Below are 16,945 nucleotides of genomic sequence, written 5' to 3'. Positions count from 1 at the left end.
ACTCCGTCACCAAATCAACTGTTTAACGCGTAGAATTGAATTTATATTTAAACCACGTACTCCAGACAATGACCGCAGGGACTAGACTTTTCATATACCCAAATAGCGTATAAAATAAAAAAAATATTCAATTTATTAGTGCGTGGAATAGAAAGATATATTATTTATGCGTACAAACTATAAACGCCTTTGTTGTTTAAAGGAATCGTGCCAAATCTCTTGACTTTATTTCAACTAAAGTTTGTTTTGTGTGGAATTGTTTTTGTCTTCTATATACGTACTCTGACTCACTACAATTATACAATATATTATAATATATTTGACTACGAAACATTTAAAAATTATAACGGTGTGTTTTGCTAGAAATATTTATATTCAATAGTCATTCTTATTAAATTACAAATAAATGAGAAAAAGTTATGTTAAAAATATACGTAATCTTGAGTTATAATATTAGAATAACTGTAATAGCGTCGTAGTAACCTATAAATTGTTATTCTTTAAAATAAGTTTTCAATTGCTTGGTTAATTTTTCAACGATGGATTAATATCGACAATTATCGTGTAAAAATGTCAATGACCATTTACGTCAAAAATATTAAATACCAGAAAGACGTTTCAATTAAAATGTTTTTACGTTTGTTTTATAAATTATTATTAATATTACAATTATTTATTTATTTATTAAATTAATTTATGTTTGTACACGTTTAAAGAGCACCAAATTCTAAAAAACGATTGTGAATAAAAAGTAATAGAATATTGTATTGGTGTTGATTACCTTAAATGAAAAAAAACGGAAATAATCACTTATGTGTTATTTTAGGTATTAAAACAATTAACAATAAAAAAATTAAATCTGGAAATGTTTACAAAGTAGATGAAATCTCTTAAAATACTAATTTTACCGTTTATGTAAAAAAGTTACGGGAGCATTAATTCTCATCAAGTTAATTTTGATTCTGTTCCATACATCCGAAAGATAATTTAATCTCCTGACTCAAAACTGGAAAAACTATAGAAATCCTACAAAAGCGATTAAAGGATTAATTTCGAGTGGTTTCCTTAATTCTTTGCCCATTTTGAAATCAGTGATGTATGATCTTCTCTAGAACGTAAAGTCGGTTTTGCCGTGCTAACCTCACGCAAACATAACATACCGAGGGAACAGTTAAAAAGCGCAACCATTGGATTGCGTTCAGCATACCAATACGCTGACCGACATAATTAATTTTTTTTTTTTTTTGATCAGTGGTGGGCGCGGGGCGGCTTTTATCGGGTCGTTTATAACCCTCAGCTTACCGTGCACCACAGACTTTGGAGAAATAAACTCCTATAAAGACATAAAGGTCTTAGCCTTTCCCAGGCCAAGACGGTGTATTATGAATTCGTAAGTAGAGCCCGTAGAAGGGTCGATCCAGTCCGACCAACCGTAAAATTCCTACCGAGATTTACTGTCGGTGGCCGCTGTGGCATGTGCTATATTTTTCCTTATTGTTCTCCCCCCCTTTTCTTCAAATTCTCAAGGTTTCTTTTTTTTTTTTTCACTTCATTGTTTTTGCTCGCCTTATGCATCAAAACGTTTTCAACGCTACGAATCTAGACCGTTTAGTAGTCGTTTTTTTTTTCATTTTCTTTTTATTTAATTGCGCGTTTGGTTGCGCTGTTTACTTTTGAATTTTCCACATTAGTGTATCGAGAAAACTTTACGATGGCGCCACAAGATGTATTTGAGCTCGCAGATGTATGGTTTAACGTCACGCACTACGATGTCTCGTACGTTTCGACCTACTTCGTCTAATTGACTATTGGGAAGGATGAAATGTTTAAATTATCGAAATTAACAGTCCCCTTCCGATAAAAGCAACCATTCAATATGATATAGTTTCATACTCAGTCAATGCAAAACTATTCTTAAATGATATGCTGGAGAGTCGAAAATATTTTTATTCTATACTACACTATTGATTTTGCTTACACCTCCATAATGCAGACGAGCATCGGGCAACGATAAGCTCTTTGAAACGATTCTTATCAAAATGCACGGACGTTTATTTCAACATACTTACATAATGAACGTACATTCCTTTTTTAACCGATTAAATCATCAAAAATAATAACTACGAATGTGAAGGGACAAATAAGTATCCTAATGTAGTTGTAAGCTACATAATAATAGGAAGACATTTATTATTATTTCACTGAACTAATTCAATCAAACTTATTATTCTTATTTTACAACAAACTGCAAACAATATTTTATCGGACAATTGATAAATGCACATATATGAAAATGTAAATATGTATCACTTAATTGGCTATATGCTCAGTTACTGCGGTCTTGTGCACTCTCGAAAAATAATATTACTATTTATAAATATTTTATCTTGTTCTTTACAATATTTACACTAAAAGCAAGTTTACCATACAATACAACGTAATACTCTTATAGGATCAAAAACAATATAATGTTATACTTGTGCGCAGTATAATAGTTAACATTATCAAATACAATGTACGCGATATATTATTAAAGTTTTGTGATATATCTCAGAACACGTATTTCAGAATAAAAGAATAGTACTTATGTACTACGCGTTACCGTCAACTATCGCAAAAGATTATTTCATGAATAGTTATTTTTGTTTGCAAAACAGTACAATAGTTAACCGTAATTCATTTTTACTAACGTATTACTTTTGATGATTTTCAATCCAGTTGTTTCAAAAACGACTCATCCACGCTACACAATATTCATGTGTCTGGAAAGTAGGTCACTTTGTTATTATAATTTGTAATATTCATAACCATTAATATGATATGGAAAATATCATAAATCATGTTAAGGAAATATTTACGATAAAATGTGTTGTACCGATAAAATAAATAAAATTAAAAAGAAAAATTAAATAAAAAGTAATGATAAATTATTAACTCATCAACATATTACATGTAATATACATAGTAATTTGACAAAATATAAAACATAGATTTTATTTTTGTTCGGTTATTAATATATTTTAAACCACATGATAAAAAATGTTATGTAATGCAAATGAATCACTTAGGTTTAGGAACATCGATTGTTCAATATTTTTGGTATTTTTTTATAAATCAAAACATTGAATGATAAGAGTTCTTTGTGATTTATTTAGCAACAAAATGTATAGATTTTTCCAAATAGATTGTTGGTTATTAAACATTTACAGTCAAAATATAATTTACTATTAATTCACTTATTTGCATACCAACGTTTATATATATATTATTATTTTACGTTTTCTGCATTTTAAAAACAAAATAAAAAACTTCTATTACGTTTGTTGTTGAAAATAAAGTTTTTTTATTAAACTCGTCTGAACGTATTGTAGCATTAAACTTCGTAAACTATCAACAATAGTCCAATAACGTTTGACGCACTAAGAAACAATAAACAAAAGGACCGAATATTAAATATTATTATAATATTATTACATGTACATGCGGCTCATACCAAATATTATGGGCAAGTAGTGTTGGAATAGTCCATTGATGTTTCATTGGAACGATAAAAAACAATAGTCCGGCAATAACGGACTAGGGTAATACAATTCTAATATTTCGGGCTCTCGAAGTACCCCTGGAAACGTCAATAAATTGAAAACGGTACCTTGTTACGTCCTTTAGTATTACAACCTTTATTGCATTAGCACATGAGAGACGATTTGTGTCCTGCAAAGACCGTTGACGACATATATATAAAATAATCATCGCAATATATTTCGGAGAATATTTAAGAACAAATTATTTGCCCCCTATCTCTTCACATTATTTCACCGAATCGCATTTCTAAACTTTATTTCATTACAATTGATGGTCTTCTGAAAAATGTTGCTAAATAGAAATAATAACTTAAAAAAAAGGTTTTAAATATATGAAATATATGCAAATAACTGTATATGATAATATGTATGATAATAACTTGAAATGTTTGTATAAACGTATACAATTCTCTTAATAATATTTTAAGTCTGTTGATAATGAATAATATTTATAATATATCAATAGTATAGGTACATTATGATGCGGATCTGTTTTGAAAATCATTAAATTTTCGTTTTTAATACTATTATGAGCAAGTACTTAAAAAATAAAAATAGTTTAAAATTAATTGTTAAATAAATAATATATAAAAATAATTAATTTGTAAAATGATATCGTTTTTTTAATGAAAACATTTATAAATATATAAAATGTATGATCTTCTAGAAAAGTTTTGTTTTGTCAAGAGTTTTATAATGGTAGATGTAATTTTTACAAATAGAAGTTCAAATATATTATTACTATTATATGGTTGTAATTATTATATTGGGGGAGGGTGAAATCATGCAGGAAAATAAAATATAAACATTAATTAAAAATTATCGTATTTTGGTAATAAATATTATTTTTTTTATACATTTAAAATGCTACAGCATGACGGATACATCGGCAATTAATATCGTTGCAAAAATAGATATTAACTGTGTACATTATACGTCATCGTAATATAATTTATTAATGTACAAGAAAAGTATTAATACTACAGTAATTTCCTATGATGACAGAATACTATTAAAAGGTAATTTTATTACCTACTCTAGTTATATATTGTGTTATAAAATAACTTTTACGTTATACATTTACTAATAACAGTTTTCATAGAAGGAAACTGTTTTTAACAAGATAAAAAGAGCATTGGTGCTGAAAAAACAACGGTTATTTATTTATTTATTTTATTATTAGTATAATGTAAAAGTAATAAATTTACAATATAATAAATAGCATATTATATAATACGTTCTCAAATCTGAAAAGCAGTTTATACCTACATGTATCTTCAAACATTAATGGACTAGTGACATTCATGTAAACCACTTATGTTTTTATAGTAAATTTTAAATGTAAATAATATTGAGCAAAATTATTGCACCATTATATTGATAACATTAAATTTGTCTCAACTATGGAATTATCTATTAAATTGGCTTCTATATCCAACTATAAAATTATCATAAATGGACAAATCTCTTTTTTTAACAAAAAATGTTATGTTTAGGAGGCTCTAACTATTATACTACTGATTTAGAATGCATTTGTGTATAAAACCATTAATATAACATGAAAACCTTAGCCCTGTAGATGATGGCTGAAATGTATACTCCCAAACTATAAAGTGTCATAATTTTTCTTCGATTTTTATATTTTTTCATGCCTTTTATAACAAGAAATTTTAATTAATATAATTAATAAAATAAGTCCAAATAAATATATAATTTGCTCTTCAAAAAATAATCACTTCATTAATATTAAATAATAAAAATGTCGTAATTTTGTCAAAAGAAGGTATATCTTCAGCATCATTGTCTTTTCCAAAATCTGAGTCAATAATCTGTTGGTCAGAAATGGAATTTAATATCTCCAAAGTATGATAATTTGTCAATTTACTCATTTTATATCGATTAGCTGAAACAATAATTAGTTCTATAAAATTACTAAAAAAAAACTTTAAAAAATATAATACTAAATTTAGTGTGCAGTCTTATGCCATTTGTTCTTGCATATAATCTTTGCGCAAACGATTCCAATGACAAACCATATACCATTTTAAACTACAGAACACAATGATTATATGCGTGTATAAATAATAAGTTAAATTTAATTTAAAATAGTTATAGCTTACAAATTAAAAGAATTAATTTCTTACGAAATATTTCCTAGATAATTTGTTACGTGTAAAACACGGGTTAAAATAAAATTATTTATCGATAGGGATGTATTGTATGATGATTTAAGTTATGTACTTACTTGAAAATAGTTTGATAAAAAAATCGATGAATTAGAAATGTTTCATTATTTATCGGTTCTTTTATCAAAGAACGGATTGTATATTTGCCACTATCAATAACAATTATTCTCATAAATTTATCACGGTGTTTCATAAAAAATAGTATATCTAGATATAATCTATACTTATTTCAAAAATAACGTATAGTCGATATCGATATACATAACTAAAAACGAAATTATAAAATAATTATTTTTTTCATCGATAACAAAGTAATATGCCACAGTTACGTTAAAATGTTATAAGTACGTAAAAAAAAAAAAAACTTGCCCATACGATGTATTTCTCTAATGGCTTTTGTATATGACACAGTTGTCTCAACTATTGATTTTGAGATTAAAACATCTACGTTAAATGGTTGAGACTAAAAAAATAAAATAAACCAAGGCAAATAATTTCACGTCATGTCTGAATCATGATCTAATACTAAATACGAATTACGTGTTATTAAGATCATTCTGTTGGTATAATACTATTCGAGGAGCGTTGCCATTTGCACCATCACCTGTCTACGCGATATTGATTTTGTATAATGACGTGCAAATCAGGTGAAAACGATTCGGTGTGCAAAAAATTGTAGTGAACGACGTCCTAGATACAAGACGCTTAGAATAATGCGACGAGATCATAAGGACTCCGGTGCAATAATGAATTGATAGAAGATAAAAAAAAAAATATGGAAATTGTGCCCCACAAACCGTTCGTATAAATTAATAACAATTATGACGATAACAGTAACAGTGTACACTAACAATTTACACTGGCCCGCGAAAATTAAATTAAATCACGCGGCGTAATGCGTATATACATGATAATCTGTCAAAAAACACACAAACACGCTCGTTCATACTCGTAATTCATAAAACTTTTATGAATTCGTATAAATTATTTCACACGTGTCCGTTTTCAATCGATCGTTTTCGCTTCGGATCGCTTTTTTTTTTTTTCTGGTCGGGAACAAAGTATGATTTATATATGCTGAGGTTTACGGTACACACCCCGTTGACGACGGCCTTGATTATATTTTTGTCGTGCGCGATATTTTTTACCACCATCACCCTCGCAGCGGCCCATAATAAATCGGTTTTTTTTCTAATTCAAAATCATTTGTTCTCCGTTTTATTTTCTACTAAACCGTTGCATCGACACGCGGCGGTTGTTATCGATGAAACGAAATTACGGTGATAGGGGGTGAGTGGAAGGAGGGAGAGAATCGACAACCACATACGTATGAAAATACCCAGCCACCCTCGCACTCTCACGCATCATGTCGACGATGGTAACAGCAGTCGCTGTGTTACATCTCTGCAAGTACCTGTACATTATTAGACAAGCGTTCGAGTAGAGTCATCGCCGAGTCGGTTCATTCTCTGGGTCAACGATCGACAATTTATTCGAGTTCATGATCAATTATTGTTATTATTATTTACAGACTTCAGACTTCGGTACAAGTGACACTAATAAAAACAGTGCTCGCCAAACGATAAAAACTATGGTCTTTAGTTTCTACTTTATTTGCTAAAACCGTTTTGCAAATGTTGATAAAGCGAAACATGTTTGATACGATAGTAATCGTTACGTTTAATTTTAGTTTTGTGTCATAATATTATATAGTACTATCAATTATGATATTTGGTCGATACAATTTTATGATTAGATTAATATTTTTACTATTATTCTAAAAAATAGTTTAGCAATGTTTGTGCACTTTGATGATTTCAGTACGTCTGATTGTCGATCGAACATCATCATTGATATTCATAGTATTATTTTTGTGACAATTATAATCGAAAAACTAGGAATTGTGTGATCAAATGTTTTAACGATCGATTGTTCCCATGGTACGCACCGTATTGCTTAGCTCATTTTGAATTTTATCGATTGATATTATTATTAGCAATTTTCTAAATACGATGTGTAACGGAAACGGGATGAAGACTTATCTATGATGTGTTTCGCATCGATTTGAAAATAAATATAATATTTTTTGGGATTAAAATACATTCGTAGTGGTCAACAATGATTTTACATGAAATTTAATAGTAAAATATTGTGTATTGTTCGGGTTTAACGATATACGTAGTAGTAAGGATGCAAAGGAATCAGAAAAAAAAAAGAAATTATAATAACGGTTATGCCCGCACATATTTATTCACGTATGAACACCGACAGAGATCGAAGAAAGGTATAAAATATAATCACCGACGATAGCGAGGTCACGTATGTATTATATATGATACTGCGCAGACCGGAGTATGTCTACGGGGAATTCGCACGGCGATGTCGGAGACGGACTACCGTCAGGAAAGAATTTTTTTTATGAAAAGAGGTTTCGAATGGCTAAATTCCCACACAGCGATTGCCAATCATAATGATTGAAACGATATTCACACATATGGTTAAGATTTAAATATTAAAATAAAAACTATTTTGAACATTGATAATATGTTTGATTTTTCCTGTTGAACCTGAAACGTGTAATAAGATTTTACGAAAACAAATATTTAAAAATCAATGTTAAATACTTAATTCAATGCTTGAAAATGTATAAGCAATGCATTTTGAACATTTGTACGGTTTGGGGCGACTTACTTTTAAAACAAACTTTTACACCACTAACTTTCCATGACGGACGACGCGCAGACCATACCGATAGCGCTTGTCCGCAGGCACTTAACAGAATCCGTATATTTTACACGTTTGGATTTGTTTTATTATTTCGCGTCGGTGAGTATTCCGTGAGTAACACGGAATCAAAAGCAGTTTTTGTGACTTTGGTTATACCATAGATCAATACGAATCAAGAATATAATTTTTGAAGAAGGAGAGATTATTAGAAAATGCTATGATGACTTTTTGATAACTTATGTGTTAATTGGCCCTCCATTAAATATTTCAGTTTACCACCATAATAATTAATATATACTTTATGAAGTATTAATAAAATATACGAACAGAATACACGTGTATATGTACATATGCATATATTTGTATTTTTATTTGGTGATTTGTTGATATTTGATTTCCTACTCGGAATATAAACACAGGTACCCCGATTTATATAAACAACAATATTTGAATGATATGGAGATTCGTTAACATTGGACTGTCTAAAAGTTTTCGTGATCCCAAAATAACTGGAATGACAACCCTGCTGTGAATGCCCACACCAATGCGTTGATATCCAAATGAATTGACAATGCCATGGTGAAAAAGCAACGGGTCCGTGGCCGGGGGAGGTGATGTTATTGAAAATATCAATAATTAAAGACGACGTGCGAGGAAGAATTTTCTTGTTAAGTTTCGATACATCGGCGTAGAATTCCAATTTATATTGATGATAAGCACATGCCAACTTTTCCCCCTCGAAACAATACTATCGCCGTTCCCGACGCTGAAAGCGAGTGCAATGATGTGGACGCGTCTAATCAAAAAACGACTTCATTGTGTATTAGTTTTTTTTTTATAATATTATTTACATTCGCGTATCACTAACACGTATTTTGTAATCAACTATTGTAAATAAAGCTGTTAATGTGTAAGAAAAAAAAAGATATATATATGCGTCAAGAAACTAAATAGTGTAAAGCAGTAATTATTATATATGGAAGAGAAAATGTTTTAGTTGCTTGAAAAGTACAAAGAAAATTAAATATTTTCTGCTGTATATTTGTTATTTGAAAATGACAAAAATAACTGCAGTTTTTAAAGGACTTGGTGAATGAGTGATACTTGGTTTGTAAAAATAAAAATGCTTATTAATTGAGGTATACTAAACAAAACGTACACTTACCTTCAACTATGTCAAAACGAATATGAAATAAGATAATTACATTTTTCAAGTGCGAATACAATACGAAAAAAAAAGCAAATTATACAACCTTGTAGTAGTTGTGGCGCCATTGTTACAACTCATAGCAGCCATATCTGCAGATTGTTTATTAAATTCCGGTAAATCAAAATATAATTTCCATGATTTGACAGGATTAGGTTGAATAAATATTCCGTATTCAGATTTCGTTGATTTATTCGTTACCGTAATAATTTTATTTTTTACTTTTTTTATATATATTAATATTCAAAATGTTAACCATCTGTTGGTAATATTTAGTTTATGGAACGTATAACAATATTGGATAATAAATTATTCTTTAACAATATTTTGATGAGAAAAATGTAAATATGAAAATGTCTAACTTAATTATATCATTGGTATAATAACATTTAATCGTATAAAATATTATGTGTATATTATGCACACAAGCTGTTAGACTAAAAGACATCGAGGGCCGATATGCAATTAGCTTCTGTATCAAGCTTTTAATAGTTATACCACGTCGATCTAAGAACATTCTATTTGTACAAAAAACAGATGTAGTTGATAAAATGTTGTCTTAAGAGCTATAACTGATAGAAATGCGTATGTATCAAGTGAATCCAAAATTAATCCAAATATAATTGTTGTATGTAACGAATTCTAAATTAATAACACGTTGTTGGTAAAAATATAATACAATATACAACTCACCATTATAAACCAGTATACGTTAAACACTAAAACTTAAAATAAAAATTATAACAAACGCACGTACGAAAAAATTAAGAACCTACCTGCAACCTACGGATAATAATAATAATAATAATAATAATAACAATAATAATATATATAATTTTTTTCCAAGTGAAATTTTGGTATTACTATACAATTTTAAAATATTAAAGTTAAAAATAAAATAAAATCTAGTCCATTTCCGCAATGATTTTGAATGGATAATATTTTTAAAGAAAAAAAAATTGTCAACATTTGGTTATGAACTATCACCTTATAAATTTCACCACGTTCATAGAGTTTTTTCGTTTCCGGTTGAAAATCCATTGAACTAATAACCTCTTAAAAATGCAATGTGTATGTCAAATTTTCAATTTATTATTAAAACCACACAAAACTATTAACCTATATTAATTCCTTAGAAAGTGTTTTCTGGAGAAAAAAACCTAATTTCATTCTAAATCAAATAGTTTATTCAGGCCATTCAGAATTTGAAAATAGACTTGAACTTGTATTCAAGAATTTGTTTTCGAAACAGAAAAATAGCATTATGTTATGGATTTTAATATAAAATTATAATTACATTGGAACCTTGCTATCTTAAACTCCGGTAACTTGAAGTTTCTGTATGTCGATTTTTTTTTTTAGTCCCGATCATTCAGTATTGGACTTACGTGTTAAGTTATTTCACTATATTGAATTACCATTTGTCGAATTTTTCTATAAATCGAAGGTATTATCCTGTACTGGCCACCTATTAAGATTCACTAAATAGAATGTATAGTAGATTAAATAAAGTATAAAATTCCCAGACTATAAAATATAAGATAAATTACCGAGCTTGTATACAATTTTGTAATAACATTGATATTTAATTATAGTTCAGCTAGTTACCGATAACAGTGATAAAGTTACACAGACTTATATTCATGAATTGTGAAGATACGTTCCACAACAGTCAGGAGTTTTTGACAATATTTTTTCTGCACTTAATAATTTAGGTAGTTTTATTGAAATGACTAATAATACTAAACAAAAACAATAAAAAATGACAGGTTTTCTACTTTCATAGAAAATATATTATTATAAAATTTAAATAATGTATACTTACCCAAATAACGAATAATAATAATAATAATAATATGTATACAATATACAAATACATTATATCTTATGCACACACATTTTCCCCAAAAATTAAACATTTTTATATTAAATTTTATTTATGATTTAAATTCCTTGTATACTCGCAGTTTCGATAAGTCGAATTTTTGTATGGTCCCTTGTGACTTCGATATACCGAGGTTGCACTGTAATATGCATAATATAATGAAATCTTTCAAATATTAATATCTTGAGAATAATGGCTATTAAGAAAGTTAATTGAAATACTGTATTATTTTCCTTTTCAAGTTTTTAAATTTCATCCTTTTTTTTTGAAAAATAAAATAAACAACAGTATAACAGTATACATTTTTTGTACTTTCAAAAATGAATTTTTTTTATTTAAAGAAGTTACTAAAATTTTAAATTTAATTTTAAAATCAAAAACTTTTTGTTTGACTGACTTATTTCACTGTTGCGGGATCGAATCGATTAATTTCAAATATTTGAATTCTAAAGATGTTAGAGTTTTAGAAAAGAAAATCTGACTCAAAGACGTTTCATTAACGCGTTGTCACATTCTCGGTCCAATATGGGCCGACTGAACCAGACTTACCATGAAGAGCAAGAAAACAACAAACATAATTTTATTCGTTTGTCGGAAGAGACGTTAGAAATTAGCGGCAAGACAAAAACTTAAGCTTAGTCACACCAGCCTTTATTGTTATCGGTGAAACTTTCAAGGCATTAATCTTGACATGAGGTCTTTTGAAAATGGGATCGAGCACAACGGCAGCAATGATAACAATAATAATAATGATGATAATAAACACGAACAAGCCGGATTAGCATACATGGACGAACATCCTGGACCATTATTTTCCACGTGTAGTACGCATATGAGAAGAATAGACAAAGGCGGGCACGGCGAATGTGTAAGTCTTTGGATATGAATACGGCGACGACGACGACGATGACAACGACGACAATGTAAGACACAACGGGTGCGTGGCGCGTCTTTCCCCCGGACAAGTGTTATTTTGGAAAGGCGACGGACCCTGACAAGAATACCAAAAGTTTGGACATTATAAGCCAAAGTTTTCTCTTAAAACAACAGATATTATACGCGTCGGTGATAATTTTAAATTCACGAGACGTAAACGTTTAAAAATCAATTACCATACAACCGTCATTCGACGAATCTGAGTCGCGCGATATGTGAACGATAAAATAATTACTGGATGATCAACGATCGGGTGGCTGCTGAGGGACGAGACGCGAAGGAAAAAAAAATGACCACAAAAAGTATTGTAAAAATAGACGAGGGGAGTGAAACAATTTTTTATCATTAATTTTCTATCGTAACGCACAGTGAACGATTTATTTTTTTCTAATAAATGCTATACGGTTAAAACATGTGATACGGTGTAAGCGTTTGATCATATTCGATACAGTTTCTTTGGTTATTTAAACGATGTAAAATATTTTTATCGCATACAGCTAACCTTCATCGCATAACTTATAATCATTTTTTTTAAATTTTTCACTCGCTATTATAAGTATTGCCATATCATAATATCGCAGATGGGATTTTGGAATTTGCAAATTATAATATCTACTCTATGATAATAACTATTTAATCATAATATATATGGTAATATCGTCTGTATTATAATATGTGAGTAAAAAATAAAAATTAACAAAAATATCGAAAATATTTTATTTCAAAAGATATATACCATTTTTTTCTTTAACGAGTTATATTTATTTTACCATTTGCATTTGTCACTCTTTAAATTTACACTCTAGACCAAAAATATGATTCATAGCAATGACAATTATTTCCTGTAGGTTATCAAGCGTTTAACACAGAACGAGTACAGTTTTATTATGAATAATAAAATAAGAATGTGAGCACATTAGAAAAAAGTGTCCCGACGGGACCGAAATACCTGTCCTTATTTATTTAATTAATTAAGGAAACACGGGATAGGAATGTGAATAAGAATTTAAAACGGAAATGTTATTGAACAAACAAACAAATTTTTTTTTTTTTCGGATTATAGATCATTTAGGTCCTTTGCTGCCAATATAAAATTCTTCTAAAAAAAAAAAAAAAAACAAATATAACAAAATAAATGTATTTTTTTCTGTTTTACCAAAGTAATAAAAATAATGTTTTTTCAGAATAATGGTCGACGAACACTTTAAATATTATATTACATTTTAGTCTACTGATATTTATTTGTTTATCATATGGCAAAAAAATGTCAACATTGAAAACTAATAAATATATATATATATACACATATATAAAACATAACTAAGTCACAAATTAAAGTTTAGAAAAATGAAGTTACAATAATACGGGTTATATTATTAATACTTATAATTTTAGATTTGGATATTCAAATTTTGAGATTCACTCGATTGCTTCTGGTGTAATCATGTGAAGGTTTTTCAAGCCTCCATTGAATAATCTCTTTGGATTATGTTCAATTGTTTGCATCGTACTTTTACAGTCATATTTTGGTGTGAAACTGAAGCCCTAGTTTTATAGCATTTGTCCAATTTTTTTGTACCTTTTTAAATACACTTTGGATAGTTCAATGATACGGTTTGCTAATGCATTCAGAGATATTTTTGCTTTTACTTTGTTTCTTTTAGCGTTGGGGTCAATTTTCCTTAAGAAGTTCCAAGCTTTTCTACTCGAACGTTTAAAATCAATTTCCTCGATTCTTTTAATCCATTTTTCTTTTCTAGCATTATCTAATGACGAGTGGAGTATGTCTTCTGTTTTGCGATAGTAGGTTTATTGATTCTATTTCACGACATAATATTTCCTATGACCTCTTGAAATATGCTTTTTACCAATTCCTCTTACAAGGCCCTTGAATTGATCATAATTTTCCGTCATTGGTTTGATACATCTAATGTAACCATCGAGTTGGCAGGTATATGAATTTCAATTGGTATATTGGAAGTTCTTGCGAGGTTTTTGTATCGAATTTACAATCGGGATCTGTATTCCGATATTAATGACGATGGGATGATGTTGGCTTCTGGAGAAATTATTTTGAACTATTCTTCTAATTGGTGGTGTTTGACCGACATCATTACTCGTTGTGAAGCTAAAATCAGGTTTATAATCCTTTCCTCACCTTTCGAATCAAAATTTACCTAAATTTTTTGCATCAAATATGAGAGATGAATAATTCAAAATTATTCTCTTGTTCGTCAAATTCATCTGATATTTCCCCATTCGTATCATGGTTATTAAATCCTCATGTATGATGGTGCCTATTAAAAGCGAGTACTTTAAGCATTGGGCGTTTCAGAGATTATAGGCCATAGGTTTCCAAGTATCGGGATGTTTTTATACATTTTAATGCTTAGATCGTTTATTTTGACTTGTTTGAGTGATAGGTTATTATTATTATCATTATTATTATTATTATTATTATTATTATTGTATTCAAGTATAGTAATATGTAATACGTATTTGTTATATTACTTTTCTTAATGATGAATTTACTAGCCCTACACACTCTACAGTCTTATATAATTTAATATCGTATTTGATATAATCAAATAAATCAGTGCTTGCCCGATTTTTAGTAAAAAATATAATATTTTTATTATATAAGTTTAACGGCTTCAACGATAGCATAAGTGAATTATTATTATGCTTACAATATTATTTAACACGCTATAAATTTATATATTGAAATTTCAAAAAGTACTTAGTTTAACTACTCTACTCTACTCTCTTGTCTGCAAGCTATTACAAACAATTTTATATTAAATTTACAAATTATTATAAATTAATTATAAAAGTATAAGAAGTTTTATTCTGCTACAAGTAAAATTAATGACTTCTACCACATAGCAGAAGAGCTCATTTTTCAAATTAATTTATCTCAGATGTATAAATTGTTATTATAATGTTATTATACTTACGGAAAAAAAAAAAACAAGGAAGCAAATTAGCATTGCAGAGTTTTGCAATTCGATTTTCAAATTAAAAAAAATGTGCATAGGTATATTTCTTTATTTGTTATTTACCTGGTAATTTTTTGGTTTGTCATTCCTCTCCAATCGAATATTCTTTTAGTTTTGAGTTTAACTTATGAATGATTACAAGCAAGTTAAAATAATAATTAGACTTATTAAATCAATTAAAAATAATGTGGAATAAATAATAAACATGAATATACATAGCATGGGTGTATTTGAATTAATACCTATAGTTTTTGGTTATTCGTACTTCAATGTGTATAACAAATTACTATTATTAATGTTCATTTACATTTTTGATCATTATGTAATGATTTGTTGAAGTAATTATTGATAACCTAAATGGTAATGTATGATTATAATTAATTAGAAGCAGCTGAATAACAAACACTACGTTTGTTGTAAAAGGGTTCAAGTGGTTCAACAAAGTCGAATACAGTTGAATACAATGTGATGGTACGTCAACGATTTTTATTACATTTTCATAAACATACATATTTATATTTTTGAAAATTACTACGTATATATCTGAATTGTGCTGACAAAAGTTTTGATTTAATTTTGACTTGAAGTGTTTACCTAGTACAGTGTATACCTGCATAATAATGAAAAATAATATAGTATATATTCATATATTATGATATCACTACGGAACGGAATTTAATTTAGAATAAAATTAAAAATATTTTAATATATATTTATTTATTAATTAATAAATATTTTTTTCTAATTTTGAAATATTTAATTTGAAAATATAATAAAATTTAATGTACACTGGTTAAAATACAAATTGAAATTAAAAAATTAAAAAGTAAGCCGTAGGTTTCCAAATGGTGTTGATTATATTGAACTACTGAATATTTTCCATATCCATGCTGATTAAGAATATAAGCTGCATAAACAAAAATTATTACCACTATAAATTAGACATAAATCATTTCCACATCACAACAACTAACGTACATATTTTATTTTAGTGTTCACCGATAAAATGAAATTATATTTTTTTAATCTTTCAGACCACTAAATTATTTTCAATATTGCTCTATTATATAATTTCTGTATCATAATTAAAGAAAATGATTCAAAATAATTAATAAATAAACATTTAAATTAAATCAATAAAATGTATTTACAATTTAATTAACTTGAGTAACACTCGTTTTACTGTATATTATACTTACAATTATAATATTTGTAGTTAATAATTTGATACAAAGATTGTTATAGATTTTTACTATTCATTGCTTAATTTCTTCGTTATTATAACAAATAATAAATATAAATATTATAGTTATAAAATGTATGTTCTTATTTATAAGAATCGTGTATTTAAAACAACGGTGTTATATATATATATATATATATATATATATAAGTAATGTTAAAGTTATTAAATCGTTCAACAG

General features: G+C 28.1%; 1 protein-coding gene across 1 annotated transcript in view; it reads left to right on the top strand.

Moving 5' to 3' along the window:
• The window catches only part of LOC112693220 (neuroligin-4, X-linked-like), a 421,733-nt gene that overhangs the window by 276,857 nt on the left and 127,931 nt on the right, over nt 1-16,945 (top strand). The window lies entirely within an intron of this gene.

The sequence above is a fragment of the Sipha flava genome, unplaced genomic scaffold (genome assembly GCF_003268045.1).
Source record: "Sipha flava isolate LNK unplaced genomic scaffold, YSA_version1 82_pilon_pilon, whole genome shotgun sequence".
Lineage (NCBI taxonomy): Eukaryota > Metazoa > Arthropoda > Insecta > Hemiptera > Aphididae > Sipha > Sipha flava.
This window is presented reverse-complemented; position numbering and strand designations above follow the sequence as displayed.